Raw genomic sequence first — 14,608 nt, 5'->3', positions numbered from 1 at the left:
AATTCGCGCCTGAACGCGCGCGCGCACGGGGGGAGGAGCGGCGTCCTTCTGAAAGCGCTGCAAGGGGGGGCGTCATTCGCGCCTGAGCGCGCGCACGGGGAGGGGGAACAGGAGGAGGGGCGTCCTTTTGAAGCGCGCGGAAGGGACGGACGTCATTGGCCTGAGCGCGCGCACGGGGAGGAGGGGCGTACGTCTTCAGTGAGCGCGTGCGCTCCTAAACGTCCTAAACGAGCGCGGACGCGCGCTGGTAATGGGCGGGAACCAGCGCCGTGACAAGAATCCCAGCACAGGCTGCTGTGTGCATATGCTGCATGTGGTGCCACAAACATGATATTGAAGATATTCCATCATATGAGAGGGCTTGTGATTCTGTTCACAAATGTGCATTTAAAATGTTTGTCAATAAATAAATGTATATATATATATATCATACGCACACTGGCAGCCTCGTCAGAATGTTTTGGGGCTATTTCTCAAAGGAAATGGTGACTGTAAATCAAATACAGTAGTGGAAATTGTCACCAATATCTAAACCCTACAAATTAAAAAACAAGAACGGAATCAAAAGCGCGTGCAAGTCCAGTAGGAGAATAATAAATGGTATATGGTGTTCCACATCAAAAAATATTCTAAAAAAAGACAAAACAGAAAGCTCCATAGTGTAAATACGTACCAACAAATGAAATATAGAAAATAGAATACCGAATGCATTGGGGACTCCTTTTCTATATGTTACATCTGTTGGTTACATTTGCGCTATGGAGCATGCGCTTTCTGTTTTGCCTTCATATATATTTAGCCGAGTCCCCCTTATTACCGCCAGTGAAGGGGGAACTGTACTGGTCCGGCCGGAGCTCCGTGCGATCGGGAGAGTGAGGGCGGCCATATTTCTAGTGCATGCGCAGTACGGCGAGGGGCTCATGCGCAGTCAGGAGTGTGGCGGCCATTTTAGTTTTGGCTCTGCACACACAGCAGCGGGACTACATGTCCCAGAATCCTCGCCAGGAGGGACTGCACACATGGGACTGTCCCAGCCAATTGGATTAGAGCTGTTGGAGAAACAGAATATCCTCTGGGACAAGGAGCCAGCGTGCTCAGTGCTGGAGAAGGCGGCAAGACAGCAGGTAGTGTCCAGGGCGCAGTGCCTCCTGGTATAGGCCTAGCCCTTGTCCCTTACGCCCCAGCTAGGCCCTGAGCCAACCTAATGTAAGGAATCGGGGGCCACGTCCCTTGCGGCGTGACCCCTCCTTACCCACTACCAGTACTGCAGCGGCTGCTGCCCCTGCCCCCCATCGCTACCCATGCCGCCGCCCAGTGCATACCTTGAACTCTGCCATCGCTATCTTGGATTCTGGCACTGGTGTTACAGACTCTCAGCTGGGCTCTACTATTTCCTGGTCTCGACACGCCTCCGCCATGCCCCTCTTCCGGATTGGTCACTGTCGCTTTAAATATCCTGCTTTGCCTTCACTTCCTTGCACTACATAGCTCCTTGCTTCCTGTGTAGCCTGGAAACTGTGTCGTGCTCCTGTTTGTCTTTACCCCTACAGGTTTGAACCGGCTTGTCTGACTTACCTCTCTGGCTCCCGACTTCGGCTTACCCATCACGATTCTTACCTCTCAGACCCTTGGACACGGAAACGGATTTGACTACGGAACTCTCTATACTCCTGAACTCGGCAAGTACAACAACTATTCTAAATCTTAATCCAGGCCTGGCCACGCTACAACCACATCCCGGACCCGCTCCCTCTGCTGTCGGTGTGTCTATTCAACATCCCACCTCAGTACAGGGGACTGGCCTGGTCTGCGCGCTGCACAGTGTGACATTATGCAGAGCCCAACAGAAACAGACCTGACTGAGGCGGGCCAACTAATCAGGGGACTCGCGCATTGCATTGATACTTTGGGAACTCAGATCACAAGCCTGGTACAACAGCTTTCCCAGCTTTCACTACAGCCTATTCCGGCCCCAGCCGCGCAGGGTGGCGACCGGCCATTAGAACTCAGGATTTCTACGCCTAAAGCATATGCGGGTGACCCTCTAGCCTGTCATGGGTTTTTGAACCAATGTGAAATACAGTTTGAGATTTCTCCCAGCCTGTTCCCCACGGGACGCACCAAGGTAGCCTATGTTTACTCTCTTTTAACAGGGGATGCCTTGGCATGGGCCTCTCCCATCTGGGAGTTGCGTGCGGAAGTCACCCAGGATTACCAGCTCTTCCGCCAAGAATTCCAGCAGGTATTCGATATTCCCGCCCGCAGAGATACTGCCGCTGCTTGTCTTGTTCAATTGTCTCAAGGTCGTAGGTCCGTAGCCAAATACGCATTGGAATTCCGGACTGTCGCGGCAGAGACGCATTGGAACCAAGAAGCCCTTATTGCTGTGTTTTGGCAAGGTTTGTCCGACTCTGTAAAGGATGAACTTGCAGTCCAGCCCACGCCCCAGGGATTGGAGGAATTGATCGTATTATGCATACGAGTGGATCAGCGCCTTCAACAGCGCCGTCATGAACGCCAGCGTCCCAGAATTTTCTCTTCTGACCCTATTCTTCCCAGATCCTTCCCAGCTATTCGTCCTGTTCTAGACGCTGTGGAACCCATGCAGATTGCCAGTCAAGAGTTCCGTAATACCGACAGGACTGCCGATAGAACCCCTGACCGGACTGCCGAAAGGGCTCGTCGCCGGAATGAGGGACTTTGCTACTACTGTGGATCTCCTGAGCATACGGTACGTTTTTGTCCTTTAAGGCCCAAAGAACAAACACGACCAATGGGGCAAGAGCGACTCATTTTGGGGTCAATATCTTCTCACCCTATCTCTGTAGAGGAACTCCCTAAGAGAATTATGCTTCCAGTCTCGCTTGAAGGTCCGAATTTTCTCGTAACCACCGCTGCTTTTCTTGATTCAGGATCCGGTGGTAACTTTGTGGATCAAGATTTTGCAACTCATAACAAGATTCCGCTCATCGCTAAGAAATCGCCGATTGGCCTTGAGGCTATTGATGGTCGTCCTTTGCAACCTGCCTTCATCACGTTAGAGACTCTTCCTCTCACCCTTTCTGCCGGTACTCATACCGAATCATATCCTTTGACGTCATGCACTCTCCTGCCGTTCCAGTTATCCTAGGATTACCCTGGCTACAGTAGCACAACCCACGCATTGATTGGAGGAATGGCAAGACAATTCAGTGGGAGCCAGAGTCAGACGCCTCATCATTGCCGGTCATACCAAAGTCCTCGCGGGAGTGGAAACGCCCCCGGCTAATGATTCCGCTCTTCCTGAAACATATACGGATTTCATCGACATGTTTAGCAAGACACAATCGGTGGTTCTACCTCCTTACAGACGTTATGATTGCCCCATTGATCTGGTTCCCGGCGCTGTTCTTCCGAACTGTAAGTCCTACCCCTTGTCTCTCCCTGAAACTGAAGCCATGGCAGCATACATCAAAGAAAACCTTGAAAAAGGATTCATTCGTAATTCTTCGTCCCCTGCTGGTGCCGGTTTCTTTTTTGTCAAAAAGAAAGACGGAGCCCTGAGACCATGCATTGATTACCGAGGGCTCAATCTCATCAAAGTCAAGCATCGATACCCCCTTCCGCTAATCTCCAAACTTTTTGATAGGCTTCAAGGGGCAAAAAAAAATTCCAGCTAGACCTCCGAGGAGTTTACAATCTTGTTCGCATCCGAGAAGGCGATGAATGGAAGACTGCCTTCAATACCAGAAGTGGCCACTACGAGTATCTTGTAATGCCCTTCGGCTTATGCAATGCTCCTGCTGTTTTTCAGGATTTTATGAATGATGTCTTCCGTGATGTTCTCAACTCTTTCGTAATCGTCTATCTGGACGATATCCTAATTTTTTTCTAAAAATCTTCAAGATCATGTCCAGCATACCAGGCTCGTTCTCGCTCGCCTTCGTGTCAATAATCTCTATGCTAAACTCGAGAAATGTCTTTTTCATCAAACCTCTACTGCCTTCTTAGGCTATATAATTTCAGATAAAGGATTTTCAATGGACCCTGAAAAACTTAAGGCTGTTTTGGATTGGCATCAGCCCAACTCTCTCAAAGCCATCCAGCGTTTTTTGGGCTTCTCCAATTACTATAGGAAATTCATCCGAAGTTTTTCCACCACTGTGGCCCCTACCAAGAAGGGAGCTGACCCGTCTGTATGGCCTCCGCAGGCCGTCTCGTCCTTTGAAACCCTGAAAAAAGCTTTCGTCTTGGCACCCATTCTGCGACATCCCAATGTTAGTCTTCCTTTTACTTTAGAAGTTGATGCGTCTGATTGTGGTGCAGGTGCCATCCTGTCCCAGAGATTCTTCCCTCAAGATAAGCTTCATCCAGGCGGTTTTTTTTCAAAGAAGTTTTCGCTCGCTGAAAAGAACTATGATGTTGGCAATAGAGAGCTCTTGGCTATCAAGATGGCCTTACAGGAATGGCGACATCTCCTGGAAGATTCCCGCGAACCTATTTCTATATTGACCGATCATAAAAATCTTCTTTATATCGGAAATGCCCGTCGTCTGGGATCTCGTCAAGCCCGTTGGGCACTATTTTTCTCAAGATTTAATTATACTCTGTCTTATATTCCCGGTTCTAAGAACACAAAAGCTGATGCCTTGTCCCGACAATTTTCTCCTGAGGAAAGATCCGAAGAAACCCCTGAAACTATCGTACCCTCTAAGTTTATAATTTCCGCCAACTCATTTGACATTCTCGAAAAGATCGTTGAAGCTCAAACACAAATTCCGAGTGGTCTAGAGGTACCGGAAGGAACTCTTTATACCGCACCCAGGTTTCATCAAAAGATATTAGAATGGGGCCACTCTGTCCGTTCAGCCGGCCATTTCGGGTTCAAAAGAACTTTGGATCTTATCAAGCGTACTTTTTGGTGGCCTAATATGGCAAAGATGGTTCATGAATTTACTAGTGCTTGTCCAGTATGCGCACAAAACAAGACTCTTCATCAAAGACCCTCAGGCTTGCTCATGCCCTTGCCAGTACCTGAACGTCCATGGTCACATATTTCAATGGATTTCATTGTGGATCTACCCCCTTCCAGAGGGATGAATACCATTTTGGTCATCGTTGACCGTTTTTCAAAACAGGCCCACTTTGTTCCACTCAAAGGACTTCCCTCCTCGCCCACCCTAGCTGATATCTTCACCAAGGAGGTGTTTCGCATCCATGGGATACCTACATCCATAGTCTCGGACCGAGGCACGCAATTTATATCGAAATTTTGGCGGGCTTTCTCCAAGAGGCTTGGCATGGCGCTATCCTTCTCGTCATGCTATCACCCCCAGACTAATGGGCAAACAGAAAGACTAAATCAAACGCTGGAACAATACCTACGGTGTTTTATTCCGATTCCCAGGATAATTGGGTTGACCTGCTACCTTGGGCAGAATTTGCAACCAATTCACTTTGTAATGAATCAACGCACAAAACCCCGTTCTTCGTGAATTATGGTTTCCACCCAAGTCGACTGCCAATCTCAAACATTCCGATAGGAGTGCCGGCGGCTGATGAACGGGTAACTACTCTTCAGAAGTAATTGATCAAGATTCAGTCCGCGCTTCTTAGCGCCGCTCAGAAATTCAAGTCTCAGGCAGACCACCATCGTCAACAGGCCCCTAATTACAAGCCAGGGGACCGAGTTTGGCTTTCGTCCAAGAACATCAAGTTGAAGTCTCCGACCCCGAAATTGGCACCCCGATTCTTAGGGCCTTTTCTGATCCAGGAACAAATCAATCCTGTGGCATTTCGTCTGCAACTTCCGTCTTCCATGAGGATTCCAAACGTATTCCACATTTCCTTGCTCAAGCCATTCGTCCAGAGCAAACGGTTCCCTGCTAAGACCCATAGACCCAAACCAGTCACGGTCCAAGGAATTCGAAATCATGGATTCTCGTGTATCCAGAGGAAAGACACAATTCCTTGTTCACTGGAAGGGTTATGGCCCAGAGGAACGCTCTTGGGTACCCAAGGAGGACATCCATGCTACAGTTCTCTTGGACTGCTTCCACAAGAAATTTCCACAGAAGCCTTGGATGGATCGTCCTGAGGTTTGATCCTGAAGGGGGGGTACTGTAAGGAATCGGGGGCCACGTCTCTTGCGGCGTGACCCCTTCTTACCCACTACCAGTACTGCAGCGGCTGCTTCCCCTGCCCCCTGTTGCTACCCATGCCGCCGCCCAGTGCATACATTGAACTCTGCCATCGCCATCTTGGATTCTGGCACTGGTGTTACACTCTCAGCTGGGCTATACTATTTCCTGGTCTCTCAGCCACTCACGAGCAGCTCCTCGACACGCCTCCGCCATGCCCCTCGTCCGGATTGGTCACTGTCGCTTTAAAGATCCTGCTTTGCCTTCACTTCCTTGCTCTGCATACAGTAGCTCCTTGCTTCCTGTGTAGCCTGGAAACTATGTCGTGCTCCTGTTTGTCTTTACCCCTACAGATTTGAACTGGCTTGTCTGACTTACCTCTCTGGCTCCCGACTTCGGCTTACCCATCACGATTCTTACCTCTCAGACCCTTGGACACGGAAACGGATTTGACTACGGAACTCTCTATACTCCTGAACTCGGCAAGTACAACGACTACTCTAAATCTTAATCCAGGCCTGGCCACGCTACAACCACATCCCGGACCCGCTCCCTCTGCTGTCGGTGTGTATATTCAACATCCCACCTCAGTACAGGGGACTGGCCTGGTCTGTGGGCTGCACAGCGTGACACCTAACTTCAGTGTTATAAGAAAGACCCCAGACTCTCCCCTTTAGTACCAGTGTTACACCGGTGGACGGACGGCATAACAGGACATAACCAGGCCGCAGTACCCCAGAACATTCAGGTGAGACCCTGCGGCTGGAGTTCACCTCACGAGGAGGATCAGGAACCGTTAGGAGAAAGGGGATTTGTGTTGGAGGCCCCACTGCGTGGGATCCGCTCCAACTCATTACACTAAGCAGCACCTGGATACTGGAGTACCAAGGCAAGTACCCAATGTGCACCTACATCCACAGGGGATAGCCCTACCTCACACTTAGGTGGAAATTGCTGGGATAGGACGCCAGGGGTATTGATGCCACGGAACCCTCAGTACTTTGGGGAACCACCACCTGTTGGGTCATTGGGTGTATTATTATATATATTATTATAGTTATTGCCGTTATTGTATGTTTTAGTAGGTGTACACTGTCACGATGGACGCACTTATTAACAAATTTATATTTTTGTGGATCCCAATTGAGCAGAACAAGTTGAGCAAAATAAACTGAGATTTATTCCCTTGATAGGCAAACACACGACAACTGCAGAATACACTTAATAATTACACTTACTGGTATAAAAACAGGGGATAATGTCCAGAAAGGTGCAAAGCACCAGAAGATTGTCTTTTAAAATGTAGTCCTTTTGCAAGGGCATAAATTGCCAGCCCAATCCTTCTGTGAATGTGCAAAGTCTTTTCTGGTCCGTTGGGGTTAATCAGATAACCCCCAGCAATCACAGTGTCCTAACGCAGAGTTTTGTCCTTGGTTCCGATGTAATAAGACTCTTTGTGTTCCAGGAATGTGCTGCTGCTCTTCTCTGCTATGAGAAGCGTGTTGGAAATCCGCTCACATGGTAGAATGAAAAACGAAAGACAATGGGGATGGCCTGGGTGGCATGCATATAGGGTTTGAAAGCCTGTCTCCAACATACCCATCCAATCCCCCTCATGGGAATTTTCTCATTCCCCAATCCCCTACCCACAGTTTGGAGAGTGGGCACTCTAGGGATTTCCTGTTCCCACACTGCATGTGCGACAATGCCACCTTGGCTACTTTGCATAGGTGCACTCCCCTCTTTACCTGACCCCTCTCAGGCTGGAAGGGGGAACTCAGGATGTGAGCTCGCATAAATGGTCAACAGGATTTCCTATTTAGCATCCATCTGGCCAATTCACACCCACCTGACTCTGGGTCTTTTGATATGCAACTTCCAGAGAGACTTACAGGCGTGTTACCTTTGAAGCTTGCATAGGCAAGTGACCCAGCTCATAGGTGTCAAAACATTTGGTTCTTGTGTGCATTTTAATGACAGGAGAGAAAAAAAACCTCATCCTGCTTGTCCCTGTTTAAAACCTGTAGCAAAAATACACTTTATTGAAAATACATGTTCCCCCTTATCTCACTCTTATATTTTTCATATGTGTGTGCTTGGGGTGTACTATACTGCAAGCTCATACAATCCTGCCAAATGGGGACAACAAGGGACAGAGGGAAAAATAAGACATGTACAGTGCATGAAAAATTAACCCCTTCATCCTCAATACGAAATAGGGGTAACCAGCTGAGCACACTGCCTTTATTAATGCGCTGATTATGCCCATTTTCTTCACATACACAGTAAACCTTAGTCATATACATTGTGTGGTGTTTCACTTATTACTGTATATCAGTTCCTGTGAGGGTGGAGGCACTGCACGCAAAGAGAAAGAGCTCACCCCAGGCTCCCAGAGGCGGAGGCTTAGGCCTTCTGTGAGCAAAACAGGTACAGCAGCATGTCTAGTGCCCTTGTAGTTCCCTTAGTCATAAGGTAAGGGGGCTACATTTGGAGGCACTGCTGAGATTCAGATCTGGAGTGCCCGAGATAGCAGAACCAAATTTAGGGAAACATGTTCGTACCCTCCAAACAAGAGGCCAGTCAATGGGCCGTGGAGTTCCACGAGTCTCCCTGTCACGTGGTTGAAGTGGGGGACGTCCTGGCCGGCACACCCCCACAGCAAGTCTCCACCTCCCTAAGGCAGTATCCTGGTTTAGCCAGAGCCTGGGTCCTAGGCCGAAAGTGGGACCCTACCTACTGCTGGAGTGTAGTCATAGTAACCGCTGGCAACGAGTTAAGTGAAGATGATGGCCTCTGGGCCCTGCATTTTCCAAAAGCCCTACCGACTGGTTGCCCGCTCTTATACCCCGACCTACCCATGCAGATGGAGGATTTCAGTCCCCGACCAACATCAGTGGGGCCTGCACGGCCATCCCAAGAATAGCCCCAGACAGAATGAAGCTAATCCAGAGTTAGCTCACAGTGGACGGTTGGATTGCCGTAATCGACGCTCATCCGGAGGAAGTACTACAGAGATTGGCTGACAAATTTGCGCAGTCCTCCCAGGGTCATCACTATCGCAAGCTAAAAGCTTTCTAAGGGGTGCGGCCCACGCCGCAGGAGAAGAGGAGTTTGCAGAGTGGAGAGATCGTGGAGTGCAAGTGCTGACAGAATGGACTTGCACATACGCTATCAACAGACAGCGACTCGTGGACTATCTGCAGCCCCCAGCAGCCAACATAGTGTGATTATATCGTGAGTGCCATGCAGAGGCCGATGCCCAAGCTCTGATTTGGACCTTAACCAAAGCCTATGGCACTAAAGACGACTGCATTGCGTTGCTGGCCCAGTTACATGCTGTCACGGGAGACCAGGTTCTACAACACCTTTTTATAACCGGGATCATTTGATTGAGCAAAACAAGATGGTAAAATAAATGGTAATTTATTTCTCGGAAAAGACAAACACAAAGTTACACTATTCAAGATCAACACACTTACTGGGAATGGGGCTAACAAATAAATCTGTTTCCGGAAAGAAATTCCTTAAGATCACCTTTTTAGAGCACTTTCCAATGACTGGTAGTTACTCACAAAAGTCCTGGAACTGTTTTGGGCGCAATGCCTGCTGCAACCGCTGCGTTCTAAAAAGCTGGCCTTAGAAACTTTTCTGCCTTGAAAATCTTTGAAGCCGGCTCTGATCTATTCAGTTCTGAGCATCTTTGAATTCGCCGCTGTTGGTTTGGCGCTTGGAATCTGCGCTCCCCTATGGCTGCAGGCTCTCTTAAGCTTTCAGGCTTTCCTTCACTAACCTGAACAGCCTATCAGAGAGTGGGAATTCTCCTGCCAGCCAATCACCAATTTGCCGGTATTGTAAAGCAGGGTGGGCACCTTTTCTCAGGTAGCAAGGGGGCATGGGCTAACCTGACCCCTCTGCCTCTTTGCATACTGAGCCCACCCACTGCTCAGGCTACACAGAATCTGGATTTTGGCAAATGGTCATCGGACAGCCTTGTGTTAGGCCAGGATGTGGGTACTCAAGTATAACTGCAGTTCCCCTCCTGTTCTACCATCTTGGCATCCCTGAGCCTTTCAAGTAAGGACTCCGGACAGACACAGAGGCACCAAGCTTGGTCGCCAGCTGGGTTTTCCGGAATCCATGACTTAGAAAGCCCTCAGTTCATATACAGGCTATCAATCAATAAATATACACATTAAACTATACCCATTTAATAAAATATATGGTGTCCTGTTTTCTGTATGCTAAAAATTATGAGTCCCTATCCTTGTATCACAGATGGAGTGAGTGTATATGCCCTACATTCACTAGCCTCATTCCTGGCAAACATTAGAAAAATACTTTTAAAACTTTTAGACACTTTAAAACCTGCTCAGCTTTATAATCTAGCTGGAGCAGCCCCATAACCCCTAAACTAGGTTCAGGATACCGGGCCTGTATGTGGGTACCTCTGCTATACTGGGGAGCCCCTGCTATACTAAGGACTCAGTGTATAACTGAATAGATCTTTTAACCCCTTCACACCCATTTACCTTGTCTGGAAGATGCTGCAGCAGGGATCCTGGCGGTGAGTCGTAAGAACGTTTTCAGAGTACAAGTTTAGCAGAGTAATGTGCTTAGCTGTATCCGAAGATATCACTCAATCTCCGGATACAACTTTTGGGGTACCCCATAACTCTGGAACCCCGATACATAGACACATTTGTAAAGACTTTCTCCGACAAATCCACCCTAAAACTAACAGCCTAGAAATCTCCCTATCCCAGCACCCCAGTAAAGGCAAAAGTTACAGAAATCTTTATTGTCGCAAAATCAGTATACAGTTGCAGTAATACATTTTCGACACCTGGGTCCCAGAGCTGACACTCTAAGACCCCAACATACAGGTCAGGGTTAACCAAGTGGGCTTGACCTTTATTATAAAGCCTGGTTAACCCCTTCACCATCACACATGCCCTCAAACAAAAGAAGGGGAAAGTGTGACGGGAGCTTTGTGACAGGCTATTAATAATACACACCCAAATATATATAACTGGGTTGAACTGGTACGAGACTTAGATATGATAAAATATCATTTATTCCTTGATAAAGGTGAACACACACGATATACAAATAACAGGCAAAATATGACACTTACTTAAAGATTATGACAAGAAAGCCATCAAGATACAGGATGGGCCATTTCTTCCATATTTCAGTTGACATCACAGCAAGACTTGCAGCTCATGAATGAAGACTCATGCATGAAGACATGCAGACATGAAAACATCAAGCACTATACATGAAGACAATGAGTAAGAGGTGACTGGCTTATATACCATTTTAACCCTTCTCTTACATTCAAGATGCCGCGCTGCCTAGAAAAAATCTCTTTGAAGCTTTTTGAAGCAGCTTTTGTACTTGCGAAGTATCACACTTAAAAACCAAACAGTTCCTTGGTCCCTGGGCCCAGCATAAACAATTAGGCAATTAGCCTTTGATCCCCGGCTATGTTAATTCTTTGCAGGATGTTCTGCTTGCCTATTACCATAACAGAGGGAGTTTGCAGTTTTCAGAATAGAATCAAAATTCCATATACATTGTAAATAACTCCATAACTTCAGTTCAGTAGTACTTACTGGCACGCGAGATATTTTAATACAATCCGTCACACATGACGCTCCCAATGAGACTAAATATTACCGTGTAATACTAAAATTAAGAGAGATATTAATATCTGCCTCTTAGTATCTGTTAAACCTCAGGTGTCTGTATTCGTTAGTTGGGGCTTGGTCCCACGAATACACATATGTAACTCTTAGCATGTTCAGCCGAATACTATTATTCATAATATTCTTATATTTAATAAGGTCACTCATTCTGATCTCCTAAATCAAAGGCGTTTGTAAATGTGAGTTATAACGCTCACAACCCACTCCAGCTTCCTAACCATTTGGTCGCTCTCCTGAGCATTTGCATTTAGTAGGCAGGCATCTTTGAGGGTAATTTAAACAAAGGGCTAGAATCACTGTTTTAACATTAACCCTTTCCCTTCCGCAGCAACCCTAGTGTATGTGTGGGTGCAAACGCTAGGATAACACAATACAGTTACACAGGGGAATAAGCATTTGGATATTGAAGCGAGGTAAAAACACATTACTGGACCTCAGTCCAGTTAACCCCTTGCTTCCCAGGTGAGGGTAGAGGGTGGCCAATTGGGGTGTAACCCCTTTAATCCCGGGCCAAATCCTCCCCATCGTCACATCCCCCCCTGCTCAAGGGGTGCCTGGTGCCCCAGCTGCCTCCCCCTGGCACTGGGATACCACTGGCGCCCTTGAAGCACTCAATAAGTCCTGAGGGGTTGGCCTGGCAAAATTGTCCTCCGGCATTGTCCAGTACATTGTCCTGGCCACAGTGGATAGTGAAGTCCAGATCCTGCGGAGCAGGGCTCCACCGTGGCCGCCGGGCATTCTCCTTTGCCTCCCTCTGCCCCCCACCCCGTGCCTGGTGAACCAAGTCCATGGTGAAGGGGCCCCTTTGCAGACCAGGCTGCACACTGCCCAGAGACTCTGCACCAACAGGAGACCAGCTATCCAGCACAGACCGTCGCTTTCCTGTCAACCAAGTCTGGGAAAGAGCTATGTCCCTATCCTGTAGTGACCCTACCTGCCATGGCCCTGTGCCCACCTGTAGCTGCTCTGCTATACTCCTGACTCTCCTCCCTGGCTGCCTATCTATCCACAGCCCTTCCTTTGGGAACCAGGGGAATCTGTCAGGGGAGTCACTCCTGGCCAGTCAGAACAAGGGACCTTCTGCCTACCTAGCCCATCCCTAGCTTCTGCCAGCTGCCTGACACCCCACTGACCTCCTATCTCCCCCTGCTCCATGGTGCCTCCCTGCCTAGCCTCCCCTAGGCCCAGCACCTCAGCCTGCTGCTTACCTCCCTGCAGCCCACCTGCACTCCTCTCTCCACTGGGCAATCCTAACCCAGACACTGGAACTAACTGAGTGCACCTACCTCCCTGACCTTGTCTCCCCCTTATCAGGGATCAGCTCAGGGGCACCTCTCCAGATGCAACCGCCTTAGCTCTTGGCTGGCAGGTATCCCTGGGGTGGCACAAGCTGGCCACCGCCCATGATACCCCCAGCCCATAGCTAGGCTTCAACAGGGGGTTGCTGATCTGAGAAACCCCCTGAGGCTCTGCCAGGGTAATGGGAAACTCTAGCTGCCATACCTGCTGCTGTCCCTCCCCGGCTCCCACTAGCCCTTCTTCTCCCATGGAGATCTGATGCTGGCTACCTACCTGCAGCCTCCCCTCACTCCGCTTCTCCCTAGCTAATCCTAACCTGGATCCTAGGGATACCTGAGTGAGGCCATCTCCCTGACACTGTCTCCCCATTACCAGGGATGAGCTCAGGGTTGCTGGTGCAGATGCACCCACCTTAGCTCCTGGCTGGCAGGTAATCTGGGGGTGGTCTAACTTTGCCACAACCCCTGATACCTCCAGCCCATAGCAAGGCTGCAACAGTGGGGCTCTTAACCGAGAGTCCCCTTGCTGCTCCGCCCGGGTAATGGGGAAATCTGGCTGACTCACTTTCTGCCTTCCCTCCCCGGTTCCCACTGGCCCACCCAACCCTCTCCCAGGCAATCCTACCCTAGAGCTGGGTGCGAACGGGGCTAGCCCCTCTCCCTGAAGCTGTGCCCCCATTACCGGAGGTGAGCTCAGGGTTGCTGGTGCAGATGCACCCACCTTAGCTTCTGGCCGGCAGGTAATCTGGGGGTGGTCTAACTTTGCCACTACCCCTGAAATCTGGGGGTGGTCTAACTTTGCCACAACCCCTGATACCTTCGGCCCATAGTCAGGCTGCAACAGTGGGGCTCTTAACCGAGAGTCCCCTTGCTGCTCCGCCAGGGTAATTGGGAAGTCTAGCTGCCCTACAAGCTGCCCTTCCTTCCCCTCCCCTGGTACCCCTATCTCCTGCCACCCCCCCCGTCACCCGTATAGTGAAACAACAGGGTACAGTCATAGGGAAAAATAAGTCAGGGTCAGTGTGCGACTTGGTCTGGCTTACCTCGCTGGTCCCCGCAGAGACCGCCGCCTTCGTTGGTCCCAATTGCAGGGGGACTGGAGTGGCCGCCGCCGGCAACATCTGGGCCGGTAAGCAACGGTTCGCCGCCGCAGCAGCGCCCGGGGTTGGCACAGGGGAAACGATGCAGGACCGGGGTCCCAGGTCTTTGTGGAGAAACACAGCTCCATGCAAACCAGGTAACAAAACCCCCTCCCGCAATCCCTGTCCCTCCCCCCACTCAGAAAGGGCTCCGGCACTTTGCCGGAATCGCGGCTCTTCTGCCGGCGTCGCCGCCATGGGCGAGCCCCGGGTAGCTGCCGCAGCAGTACCCGGCGGTGATGCAGGGTCGCCGGCATGGTTTGTGGGGCTCCGGTCATCGCTGGGAATCGCTGACTCCGCCAAACAATGTGAAACACCCACCTCCCGCACACCCCAACCCT

The sequence above is a fragment of the Ascaphus truei genome, chromosome 15 (assembly GCF_040206685.1).
Source record: "Ascaphus truei isolate aAscTru1 chromosome 15, aAscTru1.hap1, whole genome shotgun sequence".
NCBI classification, from domain to species: Eukaryota; Metazoa; Chordata; class Amphibia; order Anura; family Ascaphidae; genus Ascaphus; species Ascaphus truei.
This window is presented reverse-complemented; position numbering follows the sequence as displayed.